We start from the raw sequence: 16,480 nt of genomic DNA on the forward strand, positions 1-16,480 counted from the left end.
AGAGAATCTATGAAACCTTACCATGTCACAGCTGCACGGGATTCTAACTACTTATGAAATGAGGAAAGGAGGACCATCGGATAGGAGAGAAGCTGCTTTCAAGGCTTCAGGCAAAGGAGACTAATATGAGTCAGGACATGTGTCAGAAGAAGAAGAAGAATCAAATTTTGTCAAGAATATTCAATGGGGTGCTGGAAGATTCCAAGGTAAGTTACCTTTCAAATGCTTTGCTTGTGGAAGAGTCAGTCATTATGCTGCCAAGTGTCCTCATAAGGATAAGATTGACAAAGGGAAGGAACCTGTTAGATGGAACATGAAACAGAATGCAACTAAGAAAAGTTACTACACTCATGAAGACAGTGATGGCCTATCAAATAGTGACAAAGATGAACGAGGTAATGATTATAAACTTTTAATGGCTTTTGAAGATGATGATTACATGGATGCTATAGACATAGATGGTTTTTATGAAGAGATTTCTAGACTCAAAACATGTTTAGAAGAAAAGGATATGATCATTGATACTCTGCAATTCCAACTTGATGAAAAAGAAAAATTTCTTGAGAAGTTAGAATGTGAAATTGTTGGCCTTAGAAAAGAAATTGAGAAAACAAAGGCTCTTAATCTTAAATTTGTTAAAGGATCTGATACTTTGGATGAGATTATCAATGTACAGTGTTCTCCACTAATCAAGACAGGCATGGGGTATAATGGAGAAGTATCTCAAGCATCCACCTCAAAGAGTTATCTTGATGCAGCAAGGAGGAATGAGCAAAAGCCCAATGGAGATCACCAGGTAAAACAGGGACGAATTACATCAAGAATAAACAAAGACTACCAGGTAAATCATGGGCAATCCATCTTAAGGGTGAACAAAAGCTACAAACAGCCACAGGTAAAAACTTCTCAATTTGCTTCAAGAATGGATGACAATAGAAACTACAATCATTTGGCTGGTATATTTGATAATCGCAGAAGTTTCTTCAATGGCCAATGTTTCTCTTTCCATAACTTTGGTCACAAAGCAGCTCAATGTGTCGCCTATAAGACAATCATGACTCGAGAAGCTCAAAAACAAAGAAGTATGACTGGGATTACGAAAAGGACCTATAACAACTTTTCGGCCCTTGAAAATGAAATTGAATGTTCTATTTGTAATAACTTCGGTCATGAAGATTCTAAATGCAGGAGCGGGTTTCGGCAAACAAAGGAACAAGACTCAAGCACCAGAACATGGAGAATAAAGGAACCACAACTAGAAAGATGTGGGATAGCTTTTTATGCAGAAGGACAGGAAAATCTATGGTACATCGACAGTGGATGTTCGAAGCATATGACAGGTGATAAAGAAAAACTTGAATCATATAGTGTTTTAGAAAAGGGAAATAAAGTTTCTTTTGGAAATGATACCCCTGCAGTCATAAAAGGAACAGGCACTGCTCAGTTGAAAGAAAAGGTCAAAGCTGGAAATTTTTTGTATGTTGATGGCTTGAAGCATAATCTACTAAGTGTCAGTCAAATGTGCGATCAAGGAACCGAGGTAATATTTCGATCAAATGGATGTAGTGTTCGTGATCTTGATACAGGAAAAATAGTGATCAAATGTAGAAGAACTCCAAATAATTTATACATATTTGAAGAAGGACAACAACAATGCTATTTGAGCAAGGATGATGAACACTGGTTATGGCACCAGAGGTTGGGGCATCTAAGAATTTCACAAATAAGGAAAGCATGCAAATACCAGGCAATTCGTGGTCTTCCAGATATCAAAATTCCAGACAACACAATATGAAAATCATGTCAGTTTGGTAAGCAAACCGAACTAACTTCCCTGAGAAGGAAGGATCAGCTAGCAGGCCTCTTGAGCTAGTCCATACAAATGTATGTGGTCCATTTAGGACAAGGTCACCTTGAGGAGAAGAATACTTTATATTATTCATTGATGACTTCTCCAGGATGGTTTGGTTAGGATTTATGAAGCACAAAGACGAAGCATTCGAAAAATTAAAATCCTTCAAAGCCTTCGGTGAAAACGAATCATATCACAAAATTAAGTGCCTTAGGTCCGACAGAGGTGGGGAGTTTACCTCAAATGAATTTTTCGATTTCTGTGAAGAACATGGAATAAGAAGGGAATTCTTTACAGCTAGGAATCCTCAGCATAATGGAGTCGTGGAAAGGATGAACAGAATGGTCCAACAAATGGCTCGTGCTATGCTTGATGAGTCTGGAACTCCCGCAACCTTCTGGGGTGAAGCTGCATTTACTGCAGTTGTTATTCTCAACAAAACAAATTTATGAGTGAACAACACTCAAACTCCTCATGAGCTCTGGTATGGTGAGACTCCTTCAGTAAAGCATTTCAAAAATTTTGGAAGCAAATGCTATATTAAGAATAATGATGAACAGCTTGGCAAACTTGAACCTAGAGCAGATGAAGGCATTCTCCTTGGTTATTCTCCCCACAGCAAAGCATATAAGTGTTACAATAAAAGACTTGGATGAAATGTTGACAGAATTGATGTAGTGATTGATGAAAAAGGATACATTCCTAGGCAAGTAAATTATGAAAATATCGAAGAGGATGAAGACTACTCTCCAAATCAGACTGATGATGAAGAAGAACCTCAAGAGGCACCAGAGGAACAGATAAGGATAGAAGAGAAGACTCCATCCAGGTATGTTCAGAAGAATCATCCAGAATCTCAAATTTTGGGGCAAAAAGAGGCAGATATACAAACAAGAAGAACAATTGCAGAAGCCTCAAGCTATTTGGCTTTGCTCTCCTCCACTGAGCCACAAAATGTAAAAGAGGCATGCAAAGATGAATTATGGGTCAAGGCAATGGATGAAGAACTTGAGCAGATCGAAAAGAACAACACTTGGGAGTTGGTCCCTAGACCAAAGGATAAGAATGTCATAGGAACAAAATGGATCTTCAAGAACAAGTTGAATGAAAATGGGAAAGTTATTAGAAACAAGGCCAGACTTGTCTGTAAAGGGTATTCTCAACAAGAAGGAATATATTTTGAAGAAACTTTTGCTCCCGTTGCTAGACTTGAGGCCATCCGAATGTTCCTTGCTCTCTCAAGCTTTCAAAAATTCAAAGTATTTCAAATGGACGTGAAATCAGCCTTTTTGAATGGAGACTTAGAAGAAGAAGTGTACATTGAGCAACCAGATGGTTTCATTCTTGGGAATGATCCAAATCTTGTATGCAGACTTAAGAAGGCCCTCTATGGTCTTAAACAAGCTCCAAGGGCTTGGTACTATCGTTTGGACAAATACCTTCATCAACAAGGTTTTTCAAAAGGATCAGCAGATAGCAATTTTTATATAAAAATTGAAAATGACAAATTTCTAATACTTGTTGTGTATGTAGATGATATTATCTTTGGCAGCAATGAAGAAGCTATGAGTCAAAGCTTTGCCTTGGTGATGCAAAAAGAATTTGAAATGTCTTTGCTTGGAGAACTAACATATTTTCTTCGATTGCAAATCCAACAAAATGAAGGCGGTATGTTTTTGTCTCAAACCAAGTATCTCAAGCAAATCTTGAAGAAATATGGCATGGAAGATGCAAAACTAGTATGTACCCCCATGGTTACAGGATGCAGCCTCAGTGCAAATGATGAATCAGCAGAAGTGCATCAACCAACCTATAGATCTATGATTGGAAGTCTAATTTATTTGACAGGTACCCGACCAGACATCATGCATGCAGTGGGAATAGTTGGAAGATTTCAAGAAAATCCTAAGGAAACTCATCTTCAGGCAGTTAAGAGAACCTTCAAGTACCTTCAAGGAACTCAAAACGATGTCTTATGGTATCCTAGAGATACAAATCTCACACTTCATGCTTATACAGATGTAGATTGGGCCGGAAGCGTGGATGATAGGAAGAGCACAAGTGGTGGTGCATTCTTCATGGGTTCCAGATTAGTATCTTGGTTCAGCAAGAAATAAAGTTCGATTGCTTTATCTACAACTGAAGTGGAATATGTGGCTGCTGCATCTTGCTGCACTCAACTCCTTTGGATGATGCAGACCTTGCAGGATTTTCAAATCACTTGTACACCACCTATCTCCATCTTATGTGATAATACAAGTGCAATCAACATTTCAAAGAACCCAGTCATGCATTCAAAGACCAAGCACATACCGATCAAGTATCACTTTCTCCGGGAACAAGTGTTGGAACAAAAGTTCAAATTGGAGTATGTTCCTTCTAAGGAACAAGTTGCTGATATTCTCACTAAACCACTGCCCAGGGAAACTTTTGAATACCTCAGACAGAAGCTGGGGGTAGTTGATGCATCATATTGCTGTTAAATCTTGTCTGTTTCAGAGAAAAATGCGTGTACGCGAGTTGCCTGAGGAGGATCCGTGTACATACGCCAGTTTGTGCAGAGACAGTCACGTATATGAAGGTTTGATGGATATCAGTAGGGACAGGCTCTGGTTGAAGATATTCTGATATGGGTCTGACAGAGACCATCCGGCACAGGTTCAGGGGGAGCAGATAAACTTCTAATGATGCATTGTTGGCATTATCTTAGAAGCTTTTGGTTCTAAGCTATTGTTGAGTTCAAGTGGAACAAAGGCAGAGGGAGAATAGAAGGAAATCTTGGTTGCTGATCTGAATGGTGATTGACAGATGCTGCTGCTATCAGTTATTGGTGACTTTCATAAGTATTTCGTCTCTATGTCATGTATCTCTTTTGTGGTATCTCTCTTATGGTTTCAAGGTCATGTAACAGCCTATTTTGGTTTCCCCACTATGCCTGGGATGAACATGTAATGAACTTGGTTGTCATATGTAAATTTCTGATGTATCCCCACTTGGTTGGGTGGATGATCCCCACTTGGTTGGGTGATGGATGTATGTATTGAGTCTTTTGGTGATAGGAAGGTCTTTTATGATGTATAAGTCATGGTTCTTCTTGAAGAACATCTTTTTGCAGATCTTGCCTATAATCAGGGGGAGCATGGTCAGCACAGCAGGGTAGATATTTCAGCATGTACTCAGGGGGAGCACAACCCTTTGCCCTTGATGAGAAAGGGGGAGAATGACTTTGAGGATCTTGGGGTTGCCATCAAGTCCAAAGGGGGAGATTTTTGGAATTATGGCACAGGTGTTGTCCTTGGTGGCAACTCTCTTTGATAACAGATCTCAGTTCAAGCTTTCAGAATGAAGGAAAAGACATATACACAGGTTCATCTGGACGAAGATGCGTATACACGCGGGTTAGACGTTACAAAGGCGCGTATGCGTATACACGCACTTTCACACAAGGAAAAGCGCGTATATGTTGGAAAACTTACCTTTGGTCCGTGGTAGTTAGTCCTTGGTACTTGAACCTATGGTTTTGCACCATGGTATCTCGTCAAGTGTTGATCCCAAGTATTGGGTCCATGGTATTATGTTATTATGGTTTTGGACCATGGTATTGTGAAAGGCCTAAGACTATAAAAGAGGAAGGAGATCATTTGGCAAGACATCTGAATTAATTGAATATCTAATAAGGGTGAGATCTGAAATATTGGTGATTGGGGTTATGGTGCAGATCTGGATCTGAATGAAGGAGGAACCTTAGCGCAAAGAAGGATAAGTTCTATTGATGGGTCATTATCTTTTGGCTTGAATGATAATATCTTTGCATGATTTTGATCTATTATATGTGGCGCATCCTTGATCTATAAATCTGATAATCTGGGTTACTTAGCATTTGACTGTTTGAAAGAGTAAATTCTCCTTTATAGATCTGTACGCAGGTTCAATGAAGCGAAGATGAGTATACATGCAGGTTCAGTAAAGGAAAACTGCGTATATGTAGGTTGCTCCATACACAGGGGTGTATGCATGCATGTTTTAGGTTGTTTAAGTAGTGTATACATATTTTATTGTGATCTAGCTGCCTCTGTTTGTTGCTGCAATGTTCTCGGTTTAGAATTTGGTATATGGTTACTGTTACTGTGGTCGGGTTACAGCTGTCAAAGAAGTGTTTATTGTGAATCAGTTTTGTTCGGTGGAAAGGAGATTGGTTGAAGCAGAAATCTTGATGAATGATTGATGTTCATGGATCCAGTCTAAAAATTTATGAAACGTGGTCCCTGGAAGAAAGAGAAGGTTGTAGCCTTCAGTAGGCCAGCACCTACGTACTAGTACCTTTGCTAATACAAGAGCTAAGGGGGTTGTAGCTCCCTTCCAGGAGAAGCTGGAAAACGAGAGAGGGTTGTAGCTCTCTGTAGGTTGTAGCCTGCGTACTGGTAAAGGATTGCACCAGTACATTGTAAAAGGAAGTTTCTAATTAAAGAAAGATAGAGACGAATTACAGCAGGTGGTTTTCACCCACATTGGGTTTCCACCTTATATCTTTTGCTCTGTTTTACTAGTCTGGTTACTGTTTATTTCACTCAGATACATAGATTAATAATCAACATCTGAAAGATAAAGTAAATCATAAGTTTGCATTGTATACGCAGGTTTCCTTCTACATAGTTACGTATATATGCGGGTTTTACTAACTGAAGTAGCGTATATCCTCTAATTCTTAAAAGGGAATATTTCGCTTGATAATACTGATTCACCCCCCCTCTCAGTATTATTTCCAACAGAAACCTAACTTTACCCTTTTTCCCAGGAACCTCACAATCACTATTTTATGGATCAAAAGTAGGTTGATAAGACTTTTTTTACCACACTTACAAGACCTTAAGAATACCAGGAAAATCAATAAGGAAGTGGTCACCCTTACAAAGCTTGCAAGGGTATCTCAGCTTGCGATGCATACTGGAAGTTTCCTCAACATAACTATTACCTACAACCATGGTTGGTTGGTTGATATATTTCTTATCTTTCTTCTTCATCCTCTTCTTCCCTTTCTTCTTCTTCCTAGTCACCTAGTTATCGGCATCAAGGCTTTTGCCAGGAAAAGGAGAAGAAGGAGAAGATGACATGTTGGGTAAAGAAGGTAGAGGTTCAACAAGAGGCTGGTGATGTTGAGATGATGTTCTCGGTTGAGATTGAAAACTGGTTTGAGGTGGAATATTTTGGGTATTTTGGATCAAATGAGTTGAAAACAACCACGCCAATAAAACTGTTGTGAATCCAAGAAGTGACAATGTAGCCATATAAGGAGGAACGAAATTTGCAAAATCAGGGAGAGGATTACGGTTCCCATTAAAAGGGAGGTCTTTATCAATAACTTTCAACATTGTTTCCATTAGATTCAACTCAAATCAATTTAATATCAATATTAACAATTGAAAATCACAATCCACACCTAAGGTCTATAAAACCATCAAAATAAACAATTAGCATGCACCAGTAAATCTAAGGATTAAATCCATGAAAACAAGATTTTCACAACGAAATCACTAGTTGATGATGAAACCCAATATCGCATAGATCAAAGTGAAAAGTGTCTATAGATAGATCAATTGAAACTACTTACGCTAACAACCTGCTTAATTTACATGAGCTAATACAAGTAAACTTAATTTATGCCATCTCGAATGAAGAATACCCTCCAAAAAGGTCCAAGTGAGTCTAGCCAATGCTTGTTCTAGGTACAGCAAAGACTTCCCCTCTGTCGTCGCCTCAGGTAAAATTCCTAAGATTATGGTCTCTAAAGTTACCACGTAAAACAATTTAACCTCAGGGAACATTTGCAGATGAGACGTACACGCAAGGGCAGAGTACCAAAGCTCAATCCCCTTGAAAGTTCCTCAACATGCTCAGTTTGAGGTTTACTTCTAAGTGACTCCCAAGTACCTTTTGGCATGATTTTTAATACGTGTAAATAACTCTATCCTAGCCAATGAAGTGGGGTTGATCACTCTAATAGGTCCGATATCATTTCATGCTTGACTCCTTTGTAAGGGGAGCTTCCCAGAGAAAAATTGCAGTAAATGGATTTTTCTCCCTATGACAAGATGCTAATGTTTGTTTGCAACTTTGGAAAGTTAACTCACTTCCTTCTTCCAAAGCCTTACAACCTAATCTAATGTTGGTGGAAAAGAGCCCTAAGATAAAAGAATTCTAGATTGATTTTATTAGCGTTGATTTTAAGAGTTGTTATTTACTCAAAGGTAATGCACGTGAAACTAATGGAATTATGACTTGATGCAAATCCTAATGCAATAAAAAATGAAATTGTATTATTTTTGTTTCAATCAATTTCTATCTAAAGTAAGGAAATATTTTTTCAATTTTTTCAACGGAAATGTAAAAAAAAAAACTCTAAATCCCACTATATCGATTTTCCTACAATGTAGATGTGCAACTTCAAATTACCCAAATATTGAAATTAACTTCAAAATTTTCACTTTGCCCAATAACACAAAAAATCAAGAATTTTTTCTTTAAACATACAATCACTTGAAAATTTTCAAAAATGCAAGAAGAAACTAATGAACACTAAAATGAATTTTTCCTAATTGAATGTTATGAATTCACTTGTAGTAAATAGTACAATTCATAAACACTTCAACAACAGAAGAAAAATGACTTTTCATTTTGAAACTAGCATAAGAATTATTTTTCATAAACAATACCCAATCTTGTAAATAATTTCTTTTCGCTAACAAAACAATCTTTCACCAAAGAAAAAACTAAACTCAATACTTGATTTGGTCAAAAGAAGAAACACAGATAGATAACAAGGCAAGACCAAACGATCTCACTCTTGATAGATCGACCATTGACCAGATGAGACTTTACCTTAATTTTAAAAACAAGAAAATCCTTTCACAACACTCATCCAAATTTACGAAAACTCAAAGAAGGTATAGACAAGTGTAACTAAATAGGAAAAAACAAAATCTCTAGACTTAATGAGGATAAAACTAAAATTTCAAAAATTCAAGGTATGTGCGCAGGTCATAGAGAAAACCATCATGCATACGCATTGTTGCAGAAATAAAAGTGCATAGAAGTGAGCTCTCTACGTAAAGCTAAAGTGTGAACAGTAGGAAATTTTGGAAAAAATAAAAAACAAGTCAAATAAAACCCAAAATCCAAATTTTTATGATTTCCAAACACTCAGAGAGGGCTTTTACAAAGGTTCAAAAAGTCAAACAAGGAAAATAATGGAGAGTGAGATGAATCCCCGTTGGATTTTCCAATTTGTTATGAAAACTTATCCCTCTTATGGACAAGAGAGATGTCCCTAGACCTCAAAAAAATCTAGTAAGAAACAGTAATGAACTGCTACCTTCCCCTAGATTGCGATTGACTCAAAAAAAAAATATGATAGAGGTCACTTACTGTTTAATCAAAATTCATAATGAAGTCCCTTTCAGAGCTTTCGACCATTCGCTTCTCCTCGATGCTTTAGATATATTTCCAGTGCTTCCCACAGCTTCTACATGTTGAAGAATCTAGGGAAAATGATGTTAATGAGATTCTTCTAGTCATTCTAACTATTTGTGAGGTATTTTTAACTTTTTCTTCTTAGCAGAATCTTCACTTGTTATTATTAGAGTGTGTCTTCTTATATTCATCAAATAGTTACCAAAAACAAAGAGACAAGAACACAAGATGTTGGCTTTCTTCCAAGGCCAAAACCTCTCACTCTTTGGGAGGAATACCCACACAAAAATATTCTTATAGAGGTTCCAATTGATGAATAACAATACCATGACCCTTGACCTATTAGGCCACTCCAAGACCACGAGACCAATCCTCTACTTTTTCATTGTTAAGTTCATCATCATCACGGGTGCTTCACTGAGGTCATCATTATTGCACCATAAAAGTCATTACAGTTGCACCATGTATATTCACCTACATACTTGTTGCACTATCACTAAGATCATTACCATGTCAACGAGGTCTCTTGTCTTCATCGAGATCTTCATTATGACCTTGATTCCATGACTTCATCAATGCATCGAGATCTTCATCAGGACCTTGTCTAGTATGCCAAGAGGAAATTACTGTGGGATCAAAATTATGCCGAGACAGAGATTAGTGTCTAGAGAGTGTATCATCTCCATTTTATTCATCACAAATATAGTGATCAACACTAAGATCTATTTCATTACAATTACATCGAGACAATGATTGTCTTCCTTGCACTGAGATCATCATCATAGATATGTTGAGATTGTCATCACCAAGGAGGATGAGACTATAATTTTCTCACTGTAATTATCCACGAAAATTGAAGAGGTATCAGAGGTTGTACCCTACTATACATATCCGAAGTTTCTGAGATTGTGGATAGACCTTTGAAAATGGCATCCGAAATTCTTCCTATAACTGTCCTCCTGTACATCCTATACCCATCCTAAAATCATAGAGAATCTGAGTTCTATGTTTTTGTGGTGAACCTAACCACATATATGTAGTGTTTGACCCACATATTAAGCTGACATTACAGTGAATCGTTGTTTCTCTTTATATGAGCCGACATGGCTATGTTTTATCTTATTTGGAGGTCGACTTCTTCAAGATGGATTATGTTGTGCTTGTCTTTGGAGGGCTCCTAGACTTTTTTGTAGACTTGTATATATTACACATAGGCTCAAGAAGAGCTTCTTCATACATGACATTGACTCTTTGAATTAATAACAAATCCTAAGGCTCTCAATGGAAGCCACTAGAAAATAAATAAACATCTTGCTCATGAAACCCATGTAGCAAGGCATACAAAAATAATTTTATTCTTTTTATAATTTCATCATTTACAAATATCGTGTCATTATGAAGACCAAACCTAGTTACATTTCCTCCAAAACTCCCTCTTAACTAGGGAGGTATTCATAATGGTACTTGGTCATTCTCAATCTGAACAATTTCTCATAAGAAGAATCAGATTGGTAACCCATCTGTATAGCATCATAGTAACCAACATTGTTTCCACAACAAGGCCTTGGCTGACAATTCTATCTCTCATTAGATTCGAGCATAATTTTGGTGAGACTAATGACTATAGACAACTTCATCATTGTCTCTCAAGGTACATACCCACCCAGGTGTTAATTGAGTATGACCTTCTATGACTATTATTATCTTAGGTTCCCAACCCTCAAATAATATCAGTCCTCTTTCCTACTCTTATCTTGGATTCCCTACACATACTCAAAGAGCATTGGATGCCAAATGATTACCCAATCCTCCATTATTTCTTCCCAAGTGAACACAAGAATGTTGTGTCTATCTCTCCCTCTCAACTAGGGAAGATATGCCCATTTTTGTAAAGGAATGTACCCAAGTTCCCTCTAACCAAGAACTTATCCAAGCTCCCTCTAAATTAGGGACTTGTAAGAGCTCCCTTATAACTAGGGACTCTACTTTTTCATTAGTATCTTCTTCTTCATGGGTCCTTGAGCTGCTTGATCAACTTCTTTCCTTGATGTCATGAAATTCAGTTGAGTTTCTTCCTTGTAGGGCATTAACCATCCATCACTTTTCTTCTTAGTTCATCATGGAACTCCTTCCTTCATGAAAAGTGACCTTCTTGATACATATATGGAACCCTTGTCATATGGCTTCTGGTTCCTCATCATGTTTCTTTTAGGAATTTCCACCCACCACATGAATGATAGTTGTACTTGTACTTACAATTCTTGTTCCAGTAGCCTTGCATGAACTCATCGATATATTACTCAAGAAATCTAAACATAACATTAAATTAAATTGTACCTTTCAAGATGGCTCTTCATAATGACATCTTCCTATAGGTATCAACATCCTTCATACATGTTTACACATCTCCAAAAGATATCCATTGTCAAGGGTCTTCATCTTTTCATACTTTTATCAGAGTCTTCATATCCTTCCAAGAGATATCCTAGTAAAATATTCTTGGTCTTTTGGATGTTGATCACCCTCATCATGGTTGCATATCTCACGATCTCTGCCTTCCTCACACATTCCATTCCCAGAAGATTTCAATCAAAGTTTCTTAATTGTAGTCAACTTCCTCGTACTTCATATAAGGACATTTTATGTTGATTTCATCTAGTGTGACTTTATGCCTTCCTACATCCTTTCAGAGGAGGATTGTTTAGTCAATTTAATGTCTTAAATTTCTTTACATAAATTATCAATCCGGGTATCGTAAACTGATGAAGTGTGGTGCACCATATGTGCTTAGTTAACCTTTTTCTTACTTCGTTGTTTTATAGATTTTATTTTGTTTTGGGGTTTTGTTTTTGTTGATCTCCTAAAGTGTCTAATGCAAATGGAAATCCTATTCTAAGGTCTTAAGAATACTTTTAAAGGTCAAGTATGGATGTAGATTTCAAGACAAGGTCTATGTCCCTAGTGGTAACTTCCAAAACTTAACACTTCAAAAGATCTCAAAACATGTTATTGATGGAATAAGTAATTAAACAAAAGTGTAAGTATGTAGCTACTTCAATCAAACAAAAGATGAAATACTAATCATGAAATCACTGTCTCTGCTGCTTGTCTAAATATGGAAATAAAAGTTAATCTATTGGACTCAAACAAATAAAAAAACTACAAACTACTAAAAAGTAAAATCAAATCACATCATTCATAGTCTGATTCCTCGCCAGGTAGTCTAAGCTATGGCTTTCGGAGATAATCATCAATAACATGAGCAATCTGCTATCTAATTGCAGAAAAGTAAAATTAAAATCAAATCACATCAATTCATAGTTTGATCCCTCGCCAGGTAGTCTAAGCTATGGCTTTTGGAGGTAATCATCAATAACTTGAGCAATTTGATATCTAATTGCAGAAAAGTAAAACTAAAATCAAATCACGTCAATTCATAGTCTGATCCCTCACCAGGTAGTCTAAGCTATGGCTTTCGAAGGTAATCATCAATAACTTGAGAAATCTGATATCTAATTGTAGAAAAGTAAAACTAAAATCAAATCACATCAATTCATAGTCTGATCCCTCGCCAGGTAGTCTAAGTTATGGCTTTCAGAGGTAATCATCAATAACTTGAGCAATCTGATATCTAAACTAACTAACAAAGCAAATGAATAAGACTAAAATCAAAGCATAACTAAAATTGAAAAGCTAAAAAAAAACAAAGTCAGCAGAGAGGTATATCTCATGTCACTATTTGATGCAAAAAAATGTAAAGAAAAACTAATCTACAATCAACCAGTTGAACACACTTACATGAATTAAAATTGCATGAATGGAAAATCTAATCTATCAAATTTGAAAGCAATCAAATGACATAATGAAATCAAAGCAAAATTACAAAATGAAATCTACTCTACCTTACATTCTAATATGCTCCATGACATCTACTTCACATCTCCTTCCATGTTGAGAACATCAAAGCTTTATTCAAATTCTTCAAAATTACAAAGTACAACAAAGCTCTCCAAAGCTTTCAAAAGCCATCAAGGAAGAACTACAAACTCACAAGCTAAGCTCTAAACTCTAAGCTCTAAGTTAACAAGCTGAGACTAACAAATGAAGGAGAGAGATCTCCTATTTATACAAAAAGATGAGAGCCATCTCATTAATGAGAGTCCATGAATCTCTCCCTCTACCTCTAGAGTCCTAATCAAAATAGGAACTGATAAGACACGTGTCTTCTTACAGTTACAATACAATTAGGAGATGTGACACATATCCTCATGATCCCATGATTCTTTCCACTCAAATTCGAATTTGGCCTTAGAGTGCCACATAAGGGTCTTCTAGAAGCCTCCTTTCAACCTACACATGTCAACAATCTCAACCCACTTGTTAGGTATAAGCATATGCACATTATTTTCTAATTTTTAACCACAAACTCACTTAAAAGGCTTAGAATTAATAAATATTTGAAAAACATAAATGTGGCCCAATGATAATGAGAGTGGGATGAATGTGGTGACATAGTAGTGAAATGGAGGTGATATAATGGACATAATAGTGAAAGTGTAATGGAAATGAATGACATTTTCAAGACCCAACAAGGATATCCTTTTTCTCTTGGTCACGATTCTTAAGATAAAAGTAATGATCCATGTTACCTGCAACCATATGACATGACATTATAATATTAAACACAAGTATACATACCTCATTTTACCTTTAGGTCATCTAGGCTTCTTCCAGCACCTTCCTTGAATGAAAATATCTTAAATCCCTTGATCTTCTTCATGTCATCACACCATCATCCCATCAATTTCATAAGTTTTAGTTTGTAATGAAACACTTTCTTTCTCTCTAGATTAGTGAACCTTCTGATGAGGATTCCATCAAAGAACCTTGAGGATCTTACATATCACCATCTGGAAAATGTTTCCTTTTGACTTGATGTATGATGAACATTTTCCTACATTACTTCATCCTTTCCTTCAATGTCCAATGAGGCTCCCAAGAGCTATATCCTTCATTCTTGACTTCCATAGATTTTGTCCTCCATGATTCCCATGGTGATGTCATGAGCTCTTGTTTCTAATGCTTCGATGATGCCATGATGCATCTTATTATCATGGTAATATATATAATAAAAGATTTAGGATCTTATGATAGGACCCTTTTGTGAGGGATACCATCTCGATCATAGTAGAGATCTATTACTCCCTCTTTCCTTGGCCTTTTACTACAGCTTCATCCATCTTTCCAATGATATGACCTCTCTTTCCACAATCTTTCCATAGCATTGAATATTGGCTATACTATTTGTTGGATGACCAAACTTGCATTTCCTTTCTTGCTTATCAGATAGAACAATGATGATTATCTTCTTATCATCTCTCCTAGATCTCCCAATTGATATCTCCTGAAGATTTTCTTTCTTTCATTAATACCTTCAATTAGGTCGAAGTGATATGACCTTCTTCACTGCATTTCATAGAGTATATCTTCTATAATTTCATATATCTATTTTATGTCTCCTTTATTGTTACATAGGGATGAGAGGACCTTAAGAGTTCCCTCCCATGAATTCAAAGGAGACCTTGATATGTCCATTGACTTCTCTTATCTATGAGGATTATGACAAACACAATCCTCCTTATTCCATGAAAGGACCTTTGATGACCCATCCAACCTATAGATATCCTTGAAATCATGAAGTAGTTTTACCAAATTGATTAATGAAAATACTTACTTGACATGTGAATATAAAATCTTCACCATGATCATGTTGAATATGAATTGATGCTTCCTCTAGGTGATCTTCGAGTTGATGTGATTTTATTATATATCTTTGTGGTCTTGTTGTGGTGCTCCTTGCCGATGTAGAATCCTAGATAATTTAACTAGTAGATCCTTGCTTAAGTTGACTAGCATAAAAAACTAAAATCCATTTTTCAAAGATCTCCTTTGAGACCTTCTAGCACTATCCAGCACCAAGCACCGAAATGGCTCCAGAGTATAAGTTATTGAGATCACTGTGGTATGACAGAGATTGTAATGGCACCCAAATTTTGGCTAGCACTGAGACTGTGAGAGGTACTTCATTTCATTATTTTAACTGCGATCCGAGTTCTGAATGCTTCATATTTTGACTGAGATTACTTGATCCTAGCATTGAACTTATCCTGAGTTGCCTTGTTTTAGTAGATTATTTCCTTGATTATATAAACAAAAACCCTTGTTGTTGTAGACTAATCCTTCAATCTTGATAAAGTCCTTGAACTTTATTTGATGTCCTTCCTAAATCGGATCCTTGAATGTCTCTTTTTGCTACCCTTCCTTTGAATTCAACCCCTTAGCTTTGATCCCATGTTGAAGAATCTACGGAAAATATAGTTAATGAGATTCTTCTAGTCATGACAACTATTTGTGAGGTACTTTTAACTTTTTCTTCTTAGCACAATATTCAATTGTTATTATTAGAGTGTCTCTTCTTATATTCACCATGACCTTGTCTAGTATGCCAAGAGAAAATAACCATCGGATCACAATTATGCTGAGACAGAGATCAGTGTCTAGAGAGTGTATCATCTCCATCTTCTTCATCACAAATATAGTGATCAAAACTGAGATATTTATCATTACAACTACACCGAGACAATGACTATTTTCCTTGCATTGAGATCATCATCATAGATATGATGAGATTGTCACCACCAAGGAGGATGATGTTGTAATTTTCTCACTCTAATTACCCAAAAAAATTGCAAAGGTATCCAAGATTGTACCCTACTGTACCCATTTGAAGTTTTTGAGCTTGTGGACAGATCTCCAAAAATGACATCCAAAATTCTTCCTGTAATTGTCCTCTTGTACTTCCTCTACCCATCCAAAAATCAGAGAGAATCTGAGTTCTATTTTTTTCTGTGTTGAACCTAGCCACACATATATAATGGTTCAACCCATATATTAAGCTAACATGACAATGATCCATTGGGTTTCTTTATATGAGATGACATGATTGTGTTTTATCTTATTTGGAGGTCGACTTCTTCAAGAGGGATTGTGCTTGTCTTTGGAGGGCTTCTAGACTTTTTTGTAGACTTGTATATATTACACATAGGCTCAAGAAGAGATTATTCATACAAGACATTGACTCTTGACTTAATAATAAATCCT

The sequence above is a fragment of the Pinus tabuliformis genome, chromosome 9 (assembly GCF_031772625.1).
Source record: "Pinus tabuliformis cultivar Carrire ecotype Pingquan chromosome 9, CPIR1, whole genome shotgun sequence".
In the NCBI taxonomy this organism is placed as follows: domain Eukaryota; kingdom Viridiplantae; phylum Streptophyta; class Pinopsida; order Pinales; family Pinaceae; genus Pinus; species Pinus tabuliformis.